At 40.6% G+C, this 12,109-nt stretch overlaps 1 non-coding gene across 1 annotated transcript; it reads right to left on the bottom strand.

Moving 5' to 3' along the window:
* Positions 1 to 5,478: 5,478 nt before the first annotated feature.
* Positions 5,479 to 5,605, bottom strand: LOC127206732 (small nucleolar RNA SNORA17). The gene has a single exon (XR_007832837.1). It is a non-coding gene; the product is annotated as a small nucleolar RNA SNORA17 (small nucleolar RNA).
* Between the last annotated feature and the right edge of the window lie 6,504 nt (positions 5,606 to 12,109).

Here is a 12,109-nt window from a genome sequence, read left to right as displayed (position 1 = left end):
ATTCTGTTCCTTGGTTTTTGTTTCCTTCCGGGTTCGTAGAGGAGTGTGGTGTTTGTGTGTTGCCTGGTAGAAAAATCGACTGGGGTCCTGATAGGTGTGGCCACTGGGGGTTCCTGGTAGCATGTGTTTCTGGAAATTGGGTTCTAACACTTAGGAATGGGGATAGGCTGGGATTGGGTGAAGGGGGTCCACAAAAGGGAGGAAAGCAGGGTGTTCCACCAAGAATTGCCTAGTCCTCTGGGAGCTGGTGAAGACATTGAGGAGAGGCCACAGCAGGAAGTCTGCTATAGAGCTGGGGATGACTTTGTGGGGTTGGGATTCCAGGAGCAGTTAACCTACCTGATTCTCTGGCTGGAGTGGCCGCTGGATTCCCAGGGAGTGGATGATGAAGTTGGGGGTGAGTAAGGCAAGGAGTGAGAAAAGGAAGATTAGGAGGGAAGTTCTGTGGGGTCCACCAGAGGTGAGATGGGGGGGGGGGGCGGTGGCAGGGTGGAGTGTAAGGTGAAGCAAGGTCACCAACTTGCTTCCCTGGCTTCCTGTGGCTTCTCGGGGTCTGCCAGGTGGAGTTTAGGGCTATGATTGAGCAAATAGTGAGGGGGATGGGAGAGCAGAACTGTGGGTCCACTGGAGATGGAGGCATGGGAGGTCTGGGAGGCTGTAGGAGATGTTCTGTTTGCAGAGCTACAGATGTGACTGGTGGTTTTGATGCATAGGAGCAAAAGGAGAGAGACAGCTCTGTAGTCAGATCTGCTTCCTTCCCAGAGTGGTCTTCAGGTTGCCAGAGAATGCTTCCTGGAGTTGGGCCATCTTACAGTCCCGTTCAAGGCCACCTTCAAGACTCTCCAGAATAAAGCCACATTTCAGAATTAACACAGCAACTTTCATGGTTTCATTTGAAAAGTCCTTAAGGAGGCAGGCATTTTAAAGAAGCAGTGAAGGATCTGGTGTGGAAAGCAGTTGGTATGGAAATCCCTCCCCCTAGAGTTTTGAGCATGAAGGTCTATCAATGTCAAACCTAATTGCCCTCAGTGCTTCCCACAATTGATGGAATTGAAGCCAAGAAGACTACAACATATCTCATCATTATGGTTCTCTCACTGTGCAGTTGATGGGCACACCTGGCCACAGATGACCAAAGGCCATTCAGATTTGTTTTGTCTTATTGCTCTTGCAGACGAAAGCTGCCTTCAGACTCAAACACCTGTCATTGGAATGAAACATGGATCTATTAAAAGATAATAAAGAAGCCCGTACAAGAATTTAGACCTAATACAACTAGAAGAAAGGTAAAGTATACTAACCATAATCTGAGAAATATCCAAATGCCCAAATGGGCATAGTGTTGAACTATAAAGTGGCTATAAATATAAAATAAGCATGATCTGTGAGGTCATAACAACAGTGCATGATGGAGAGATGGTTAAGGAATACAAAGAGTCTCTTGTGACTCTAGAAGCCAAGTGTCATCCAACTATATAGCCTGAAAAGTACATGAAGAGATCATTTTATTGCTATCAATGACAGTCTGAATCCCATACTGTGTCCCTAGTGCTTTGGCACTTCTGACAAGCTGATTCCTCAGACAGACAATTGCTTGAGAAAGACGACACAGGTGTGCATTAGTGGCCATAGTTAAAGAAATCATTTTCTCATGAGAAAAACAATCGCCTATTGTAACATCTTGCCAAATATTCAGGTAAGTCAAATGATCCCATGTATTCCTATTAGTGTTTGTGTGTAGTGTTCAGAAAAACTTCAAGATTAGTATTCAATCTCAAAACCTGGCAATATGCAACAATAATTTCATAAAGTATTTATAATATAATTTACAATATAAATTTATAATATAAATAATATAATATAAATTTATAATATAAATAATTTATTGCAAATAAATTCTAAAAATAAAACAAAATACTTTGATAACAAAAATTTATTTTCAGCACAAAAATTCAGAAAGTAACAAATTCCAAATAAACAAGATTCTTACATTGTTTTTATCTGTGTGGGGCTTGAATTTTGGTTTTAACCTCAGCAATTAATCAACTTAACTTGTCATGGTCAATTAGCTTTCCATCCCAAAGGCCATTATATGAGGCAGTGAGCGTTCTCATGAAGACTATGGCAGTTCCACTGTGGAGCAGATGGCAAGTCACCTGGGTATAGGTGGATAGTCTATATAATGTCATACTAAGTGACATCTTTCAGCAGGAAGTCAAACTCACTGGATGCTGGTGCTCCTTTCACATACTTACTACCAGGCTATTTGTGGCTCTCTATCAGACTTGTTACCACTGATACATGAAAACAGAATTGTAGGCATGTTGGAATAATCAATGTACCCTGGTTATCCCAAACCCTAAGCTACTGGGTGAATCCATGTCCTCTAACCACATAAACAGGGGAATGAAATTCAATTTCACTGTCTGGAATAACCATTAGCTTGATGGACAGCAAGTATGTTGTCTATAGTATCAGTCATACACAATTATGACTTTTGGTCATGGTGAAAATTAAGAGTGATAGAATATTGTAATTTGCTCATCAAATGTGCTTTCTCTTAAAATAACGGAATACAAATGTTTTCACTATATTTATGCACATATATGTATGTATATACATAGTGTATGTATATGTGTGTTCCTCATCTGTATTATGCTCTTACTTAATGAAAATAGATGATTCCTTAATTTGTTTAAACTCATGGTAAATATGATATGAACTTAGGCTTTGTATGAACTTATACCAGAATCCATTTTTCCTTCCACTTTCCCAGAACTCTGACTTGTTTGAGTTTATCCCACAGAGTCATTTTCATACCAGAAAATGAACTCTCACTGGTATTTAATCCTTCGAATTGAACTATAGCTTTCTCCAGTTCCAATAGGCACCATGTAACTGGAATGGCCATGGCAGACACACAGCTGCTCTCTGCCAGCACTCTGTTTCATCTTTCCTGGGTGGCTTTATTACTGTGCATATGTTTATGAACATGAATTTCTTTGGCTAAGGATTCTAGTACAAAGAAAAAAGGTCTCTGCCTCTGAGAGGATAGCTACAGCTTTAGAACGAGTGCCTTTGATACCAAAATCTGTAGCTGGGAAATTGGCATGCTGAGGCAACAGTTCTTACTTCTGTCCAGATTGCAATCAGTTTCAAATGGGCTTGTTTTACTGGCCGAAAGAAACTCACGGGCTGCTTTTCACTGGCATATTTAAAGCTTGTGTTAATGCCTACCTGTTTCATTATTCTGGAATCAATAGGAGCACTGACATTGTTGAGGAATGCTTCTAACATTCCAGTCTGGTGTTTCATGTTCACACAGAAAGGAGCACCCTCCACTGGCACCTTAGTCTTTGGATGCAGTGTAAATTTCCACGTCATATGCACATGGCAACATGAGGAACAACCACACATTCTGTTCACATTTGAGACCACCAGAAAGTCGTCTGGGAAGGTCAAAGCACATAAAAAGAAGTGAGAACCAAATTCCCAAATGATCTGCATTTCACGTAGGTTTGCTCATGTGCCCATGGTTTCCCAGCATTCCATCAGCTCAGTCTGCCTTCCAACACAAGTCACAGTGAGCCATGCCCTGTGAAGCCATAGTTGTTTCGGCTTCCGTTTCCTGCCATGCTTCCTTCCCCTCTCTATCCTTTGTCTGGGGCTCAAATTGGTTTGATTCTTTTGCTTATTTGGTCAAAGAGGTTTTAAGGTCACTTTTTTAAAAAATCCATTGGTTCTTTGTGCATTTCACATCATGCAGCCATTCCTGTTTATCTCCCCAACCCCTCTATGCACCCTCCACCCTTGCAACCTCCCTGTAACAAAGAAAAAAATGAAAATCTCATTGTGGAAGCTGTAGTGTCCCACAGTATACCCTTTGCCCACAATCCACTTCTTTGCTTGCAAATGTTCATTGAAATGACTCACTGGTCTGGTATGAGACCTTTGCCTTCTGCTCCTCTGTCAATACTAGAACCTCACTGAAACTCCTCTCAGATATCCTGCATTGTCCTGTGTCACAGAGACTCTGTAGTTTTAAGTCTGTAGCACTGGCACCTTCGTATACTTCAGCGGTTCATCCATGGGGCAGATGTTGGGGTGAGCAAATTCAACACTCTGGATTTGGGCGTAAGAGGTATCTGAGATGGTGAGCACCCAGGGTTGCTGGATCTCTGGCAGTTGTGGCTGATTCAACAGCTACACCTCCCACCCTGCAACCAGAACCAGCTCTATTGTGCTGCTAAGGTGAGGCGCAGGGCCTGTTCTCTCAAGTGCTGAAGCACATGAGAGGCAGGACCAGCTCTGATAACATTGGGCCAGCTCTCCTACCTGCTGTAGGTAGCAAGGTGTGTGTGTGTGTGTGTGTGTGTGTGTGTGTGTGTGTGTGTGTGTGTGTGTGTGTGTTGGGGGGCATCTTTCCCTTTTCCATGTCACCACACAGCAGGCTTGCATGTGCAACTGCTACCAGAGTCAGCTCTACTGTGCTGCCTGGGCAAGGTGCTGGGCCCACTCTCCTGAGTGCTACAGCTGGTGAGGGGCAGGGACAACTCTCCTGCTCTCATGACCCCAAAGACCAGGTTGATGGGGAGGAGAGAAAAGGGAATCTCTCCTTTTTCTGTGCCACTTCACAGGAATAATAAGGCCAGCTCTCACAAACTCATATTTTTGGGGCAGGTTCACCCACAACTCCAGCAATGTTGGGGCTGCTTTTCTAACTACAACAGCTGACTGGGATGGGGTCAGCTCTTCTGCTTTTATGCCTCCAGGTCCAGATCTCTCAAGATGCTGGGTGAGGGTGTGTGGGACCAGGTCTGAATAGCCCTTAGTTACCAACATGTCCCTGGATGGCAGCCCAGACCAGGAGCATCTGCCTGAACTATGGTTGTAACAGATCCCTGATGCTTCAGGGCCATGGACCCAGGTGTGTCCCCCAGTGGCATCACAGGCCAGGACCCTACCAGGTCTTCAGATGACACCACAAGCTACTCACATCAAGCAGTTCCTTACTACTCTTGAGTCTCCAGATCAGCCTCTCTTTGTCGTGCACACATCTTTCTGTTTATCTTTCTTGTCCATCTCTCTACCACTTATTTGCTCCACTTAATGGAGCCCAGGGTCTCTGAGTGTCGGGGTTGTCTTGGGAGTGTCAATGCCCAGCTTGTACATTATGGTGTTAGGCTGGATTTCAGGCATGGTCTGTCCCCCAGGCCTGTGCAGTGCCAGACTGGTGGTCATCTCAGGCTAGTTCCATGCCTGGGCCCCATGGTACTGGTCTGGTGGTTATCTCAGTTTACTTCCTTACCCAGCCTGTCCAAGTAGCCCTTTATCAGTGTCCTTTGTCTCAGGCTCACTCTTGCCCTGTCTTTCCACCCAGACAGGCTTCTTCTAGTCTCTGCTTACTCCCAGTCCTGGGAATCTGTCTGAGTCCGATTGGCATTGGATTGATGGTTTATCAGGCTTGCTTGTTCGGGGACCGTTAAGCTACTAATCATTCAGATATTCGAAGGTCAGAACACAGAGAGTAGAAATAGCCTCTCTCTGCCATCTTCTGATGCACATGTGACACAGCAGCCATAACTGCAATGTCTCTAGGGACAGTTTAATGTCTTTTTAAAAGTTTTTTTTTAAATGTGCATTTCTATGTGTCTATCTGTGTCAGTGTGGATATATGCCACATGAATGCAGGCCCCCACAGAGATAGGAAGAGTGCATCAAATCCACTGTACCTTGAATTAGAAATAATTGTGGGCCAAGGAGCATGAGTGGTGGGATCTGAACTGGGATCTTCTGAAAGAAACGGAAATGTTCTTAGCTTCTGAGCCATTGCCACCACCATCAAGGACATTTTCTTCAAGCAGACAGATGCAGAGATTATGGATGCAACTTTTATGTCTGTGCCTCAGTCTCACAATCATCATTTGAAGAGGGACAGAAGAGTGGATGTCCATGGCATTCCAATGTCATCTGAAGTAGCAGCATTCATTGGCTATTACAGTTGAGAGAACATAGACCCATTTAGGTAACTCTTTGGTACAAGTAAGATCCAAGAGGCAAGATTCAAACCCAAGTCTAAATTACTTTAGAACTAGTTTTTCCATACTAACAATAATGGTAAAACCACTTCCAAATCTTGATGCCAATTTTAGGTTGTGGTAGAGGCTTCCTGGGGGTTTGTCTTCAAAGGAACTTACACCAAGTTATCATCCAAGAAAGGAGAGTCTGCAAATCTTAATAAACAGAAAAAGATCAGTTTTGTCAGAGCTGCTATGACATTTCCGTGTCATCATTTGGTCTCCTAGTGTTAGGCTGGTCCTCAGATCTAGACATTGGAAAACAAGGTTTTATATACCTCCACATTCCCGGTCAGAGTTGAAGTGATGTAGCAGTGGGCTCAATCATAATGCTTTACAAACAAGAATTTTTTCCCAGTAAGATAGATATGCTAAGGGATAATTTGAGCATGGTGTAAATGCACAGTTGTTCACGCCTAGTTTCATTAGTGAGCATAGACAGGTAAAGGCAGAGAATGTTAGCCCCCTCACAAAAAATGGAGACACTAAAGCACATAAAAAATGCACAAAGAGTGCCTCTTGAAATATCAGTCATCTCCATTCACAAGGGGGCTGAAGAGCCATACCTGCTCACAAGAATACTACTGTTCTCTGACAGAATTAAATATTCTCCTTTGCATAGTTTCTGACTCAGCCTTTTATAAAAAATAAAGTACCATCACGGGTCATTACTTTTAAGCTGTCAAATGTGTAAGAAGTGCTACCATGGTTCCTATATCTTTAAGTTTTCAAATGAGGAACTGAAATGTTTCTTGAGGACTGTGCCATTCAAAACTGGTCTTATTCACCCCCTCCAAGACCAAAGATTTTGATCATGGGAATTTGAACAATGACTCTTAGAAATCCAGGCATCTATTCAAAGCAGCATCTTCTGAGTACAGAAGAGCCAGATAAGACGTGGCCACCATCAACTTTTGGAATTATATCCAGAAAGAATGCACCTGACTCAATAGCATGCCAAGGGGTGGCTACAAAACTTGTTCGGGCCATGAAGAGGCTTAGCGGTACATCAACAGACACCAGGGACTCTAAGCAGTGACATAATAAATTGTTCCTCCATGGAAAAAGAGATTTTATAGCCTGAAATTTAAACCATTTTTAAAGTTAGGGCCATTTCCCTCATCTACAAATAAGCTTAGCATTATTACATTGCTATCGATTATTCTTCGACAATTATTTTTCTGCATTAAAGTGATTTCAGGCAAAGTATGCTTATAGAGCATGCACTGATTGACACCAAATAAATGACAGATAGGTAGTTAGGTAAGTTTGTAGGTAGAGAGAAAGAAAGAAAGAAAGAAAGAAAGAAAGAAAGAAAGAGGAAGGAAGAAAGAAAGGAAGAAAGAAAGGTTAAGCAGTTCAGAGTTTTCAAACTGGGTTTTGGCATAGTTCATCTTTTTAATGTCTGCAAAAATCTCCTCTGTTTAATGAGATTGAAAATAAACACATTCTTGAATGTAATTTGTTGGATTAGAAGTGAACAAATAGAGAACAGTCATTATGGGGTCAAAGAAGTAGAACTTGGGCTCATTCGATGTGGATTCATATGAGCAACTGGAGCCTTAATTTGTGCATAAAATAACGAGTAGTGATGCAAGGGGAGAAATATACTAATAAGGGGATGATGATCACCCTCTCCAACAAACACACATAAATAACACTGATTCCCAGGGTCTCTAACTATCGCCCAACAGGGCACAGTGCAATTTGTAAGTGTGATTAAGAAAATGACCTTGAGTCATCCACATGGCACCCCATCCTCACAAGTGTCTTTCAAGTTGAGAGAGGTTCAGGAGAGGGTGGTGAGAAAGAACCAGACAGCAGAGCTTGAGGTCATTAGGCTGCTGGATTTGGAGGACCCAGACACAGCCTCAAGAAGCAGGCTGCTGAGCAGCTTGGTGTTAGCCACTTGAAACTTGTTTTATACCACTGCTTTCCAGAACTGTATGAAAATATACTTGTGCTGTGGGAAGCTGGTAAGCATACAGTGGTCTGTCACAACAGCAGTGTGAAGCCAGGACCATAGGAAACTAATTTCCTGTTGGAATGAAAAATACTGAAGGCAACTCTCTTTTAAAAATTGATTGATTAGCAAAGAGAAAGTCAATAGAATTATTATTACTAAAATATTTGTCACAAGTAAAGCATGTTAAAAAAATGTCAAGTATGCTTCATCTACAGCAATAGGACTAAGTTCCAAGAATTCAATTGACAGCAAGAAGTTGTCTCCTTACCCTGTCTTGGCAGAGCTTGGCTGTTGACTCTGCCTGCATCCAAGCTTGCCCATTTTTAGGCATAATTCTGTCTGTGGTAGAAATGAGGACATTTTGCCCAGTGGCTGTTTGCCACATTTGAAGCCATCTCGATAAGGAGCTTCTTTGATCCTCATCATCTTCTTTGAGGTAGGCGGGGTGTTGCCACGAGTTAACATGTTCAATGGACATTGAACTTCAGCTTGTTATTGTTTTTGAGACTATAGTATAATTATATCATTTACCCCTTCCATTTACACCCTCCAAATCCTCCCATATGCCCTTTCTTTGAAATCCATGACCTTTTGGTCATTAAATGACCATTAATTTGGTCATTAATATATATCAAAGATATATAGATATATATGTATATATCTTGGGTTCCTTTAAAAATGTAGTTGGATTTATTTTTATTTTGTGCATGAATGATTTGTATGCACGCACGTATGTGCATCGCATGCATTGCTGTACCTTCAGAGGTTAGAAGGCGGCATAGGGCCTCATAGAAGTGTAGTTACAGATGGCTGTGAGTCATGTGGGAATCAAACCTGGGTCCTCTGCGAGATCATCACATGTACTCACCCACTGAGCTTTCTCTTCAGCACCCTCTGAGGTGTCTTTCAAGATTCCATTTCAAAGCCAGATGACCACCTAGCTGCCTCCTATTCCCCAGGTGTGCACAGCCTATTTACTCTACTGCATGGCTTGCGTCATACCCTGACACACAACAAAACTAGTTCTGTGTGCTTTTTGTTTCCCCTGATAAACTGTAATGACCTTGATGGTCATAAGTGTGTGATGAGTTTGAAGCAGTGGTCACCATTCAACCTGTAGGCTGAATAATTTGAATCTGTTACATAATAATTACTCTTCAACATAAGCAGAAATTGGAATGTTTCCACCTTAATTCTCTCAAATAAAGCCTTCAAAGGTATGCAAATATTTCCTCATGATTTTACACCTCTTTATACAAATCACACCTTTCCTCATTAACTTGGCTTAGTCTATGCCACAAGACAAAAAAATAAAATCTTCCAGGGAGCTATTGCCCTGAGATTTCAATTTTAATATATCTTATGTCTTTAGCCCTTAAGATAAATGAGCTATTTTCCTTTAATATAAAACTTAAACAATTAAAGTGTGACATAAGCTCCTTTTACTACACTGCAGAACGTTTTCTCTCACTGCTGTTAAATCTGAATCTGAATCCTCTGTGTGCACATTAATACTGCGTGCTATATCTTTATCTGATAGCCTGGTGATTTATAGACATTCGCGAGACCGTTATAAAAGGCTTAATGTGAAACTCTTTACAATGTAAAAGTGTGTCCCCCCCATATTCTTCCCTGAGACCTAAAATAATCTGAGTGTCTAACTTCAGTGTCCCATACACAGGAAACAGAGAGCTACAATCACACACTGTCAAAATGTCCACACTTACTCCCACTTTCAACACACCACAACCCAAAGCCAGGGAGGCTACCATTTGCAAGTGACATTTACATAGCTACGATGAAGAGCTCCCAGACAACAGGCAGGTCCTCCAATGCCAGAAGCAAAAACATGAATACAACAACTGTAACAAAGAGTTATTTCAAGTTTAAACTCTCTAATAGTCATATCAAAAATAATCATACACCCCAGATTTCAAGGTGGTGTACAACTACACACTCAGATTTTTGAAAAACACTGGAGGGTTTCTTCAAGCGAGAATGAAATTTATTTATTTATTTATTTATTTGATAAAACTGAGTTAGGCCAGAGGATACCAAGAAGATAAAGATTTCTCAAGGAGGAGGTCAACCTCCAAAACATGGAACACCCATCTGTGAAGGTTCAGAAACTATATCATTACAAATAAAAAACCTATGCTCATATCTTGCCTGGAACATTAAAACTTGTTTTAAGTATAAACAGTGATTAAAGGTAGAGTATCTTTGATTATAAGTTTCAAATATCTCAGATGGTATTTGTAAAATTATTCCTGTCAAACAGGAAATTGAGATACTTGGCAACAAAACATCTTGGCACCTCTATTAAGCAGAGCTGGAACATGCATCCCTAAGAGATGATGAAAAAAGTGTGCGTTAAAAATATGGAGTTGTATTCCAGGCTGTGTTGAAGAAGCCAGTTAAACAGTAAGGAATTCTTATAAACCTCCTGTGGGAATATTTCTACCAGGGAAACCTGCAAGCCCTACATTAGGACATTCATACCTAATCCATTTGTTGTAGCTTATCAGAACACTGAATTTAGGATAGAACAATTCTGTAGTTAGTTAAACTTTATCATAAAATCATTGTGAAATTAGAGAATATTTTTATTAAGATCACTACACAATTATACATAAAGTTTGAGGATATTGTTGGAATATAATTCTAAATTAATTTATAAAAAATCAAAAGTGGTTTTAATTAAATTTTTCCACCACATGATGAATGATGGCCTAAAAGTAATTAAGGGGATTGAGGGGATGGATTTTTGTGTTGATTTTTTTTAAATGCAGAGATGGAACTATGTATGAACAAATAACACAACTGGGCTTAGAGACAGAGAGTTACTTTATACACTCAAGGTCAACTTTAGAATATCTTACCCAAGCACTGGACACAACTTTAGGTTTTGGAAGATATAGCCTTTTATGTAAATCTTTCTTATTTATTCAGTTACTTAAGGTTTTGATTTATTTTCATATGTGATCTTAAATGTGGTCTGATTTTGGCTCAGGCTCTAAAAGGAACACATGTTTAGTCACCATAAAGGTTTCATTATTTAATTTAGTCATGTCTATCCTACAAATTATTAGTATTAGTATTGCACTTGAATCCAAAGTTTTGGCTTCCTTATGGGATTGTCATACCTCAATATTGCTCTTTGCTCATCTTCACAACTTTCTATGCCCCCTTGCTCCTTCATGCCATCTTCTTTCTCCAAATATCTCCCTTTCTGCTTTTATGTCATATATTTATGTATGCAAGCAAAATTAACCATAGATTTTGCATGCATGTGAGAAAATCCTGTGGTATTTACCATTCTCCCGTGTTCTCCATTGCCCTCTGTTGCTCCCCTAACCAACCTCCCTTTGAACATCTCTCTCACTGTGTATTCCATCTTCTATTTTCATTACCTACTATACTTTATTCAGAATATTTGCTTAATGCTTTTTTTCTATACATTTATTTACAGAGATATTAAAATACAATTACCCCAAATAAAGAATGTTCAAGTGTAAAATTAATATTTAACCAAGAATCAGGCAAAAGTCAAATATCATCAGAAAATAGTAGCTATGACAGCTTAGTATTTACTAAATATGTAGTTAGATGATAGTTAAATTGTGTGTGTGTGTGTGTGTGTGTGTGTGTGTGTGTGTGTGTGTGTGTGTGACAGACTTTTTACTTTGTGTTTCAGTCTGCCCTGGAAATTTCTATGTCCTAGTGCTACCCTCAAACTCCTTATCCTGCTTCAAATATGTGAATACTGGTGTTCCATTATACCCCAGTATTGCAATTTGATTTAGTAGTGAAATTTGAAGAGTTTGATACTCTTCAGTGGAAATTATTTCTTGATGCTGTTGGGTGCCCTGGTCATGCTATGTTTGCGATGCACACGGATTATTGAAATAAATGCCTGTTTCCGATTAAGATTGGCAAGTTGCAGACTTCTATGGATGGTAACATTGAGAACAGTCATTCACCACACTGAAAACCTTTGGCTCTTTCAAATCCAGTTTTAGACAATGAGTTTGTATGATGCCTTTTATACATTTCTACCAAGGCT

The sequence above is a fragment of the Acomys russatus genome, chromosome 23 (assembly GCF_903995435.1).
Source record: "Acomys russatus chromosome 23, mAcoRus1.1, whole genome shotgun sequence".
Classification (NCBI taxonomy): Eukaryota; Metazoa; Chordata; class Mammalia; order Rodentia; family Muridae; genus Acomys; species Acomys russatus.
Note: the sequence above shows the minus strand (reverse complement) of the source record. Positions and strands in the feature narration are given on the sequence as shown.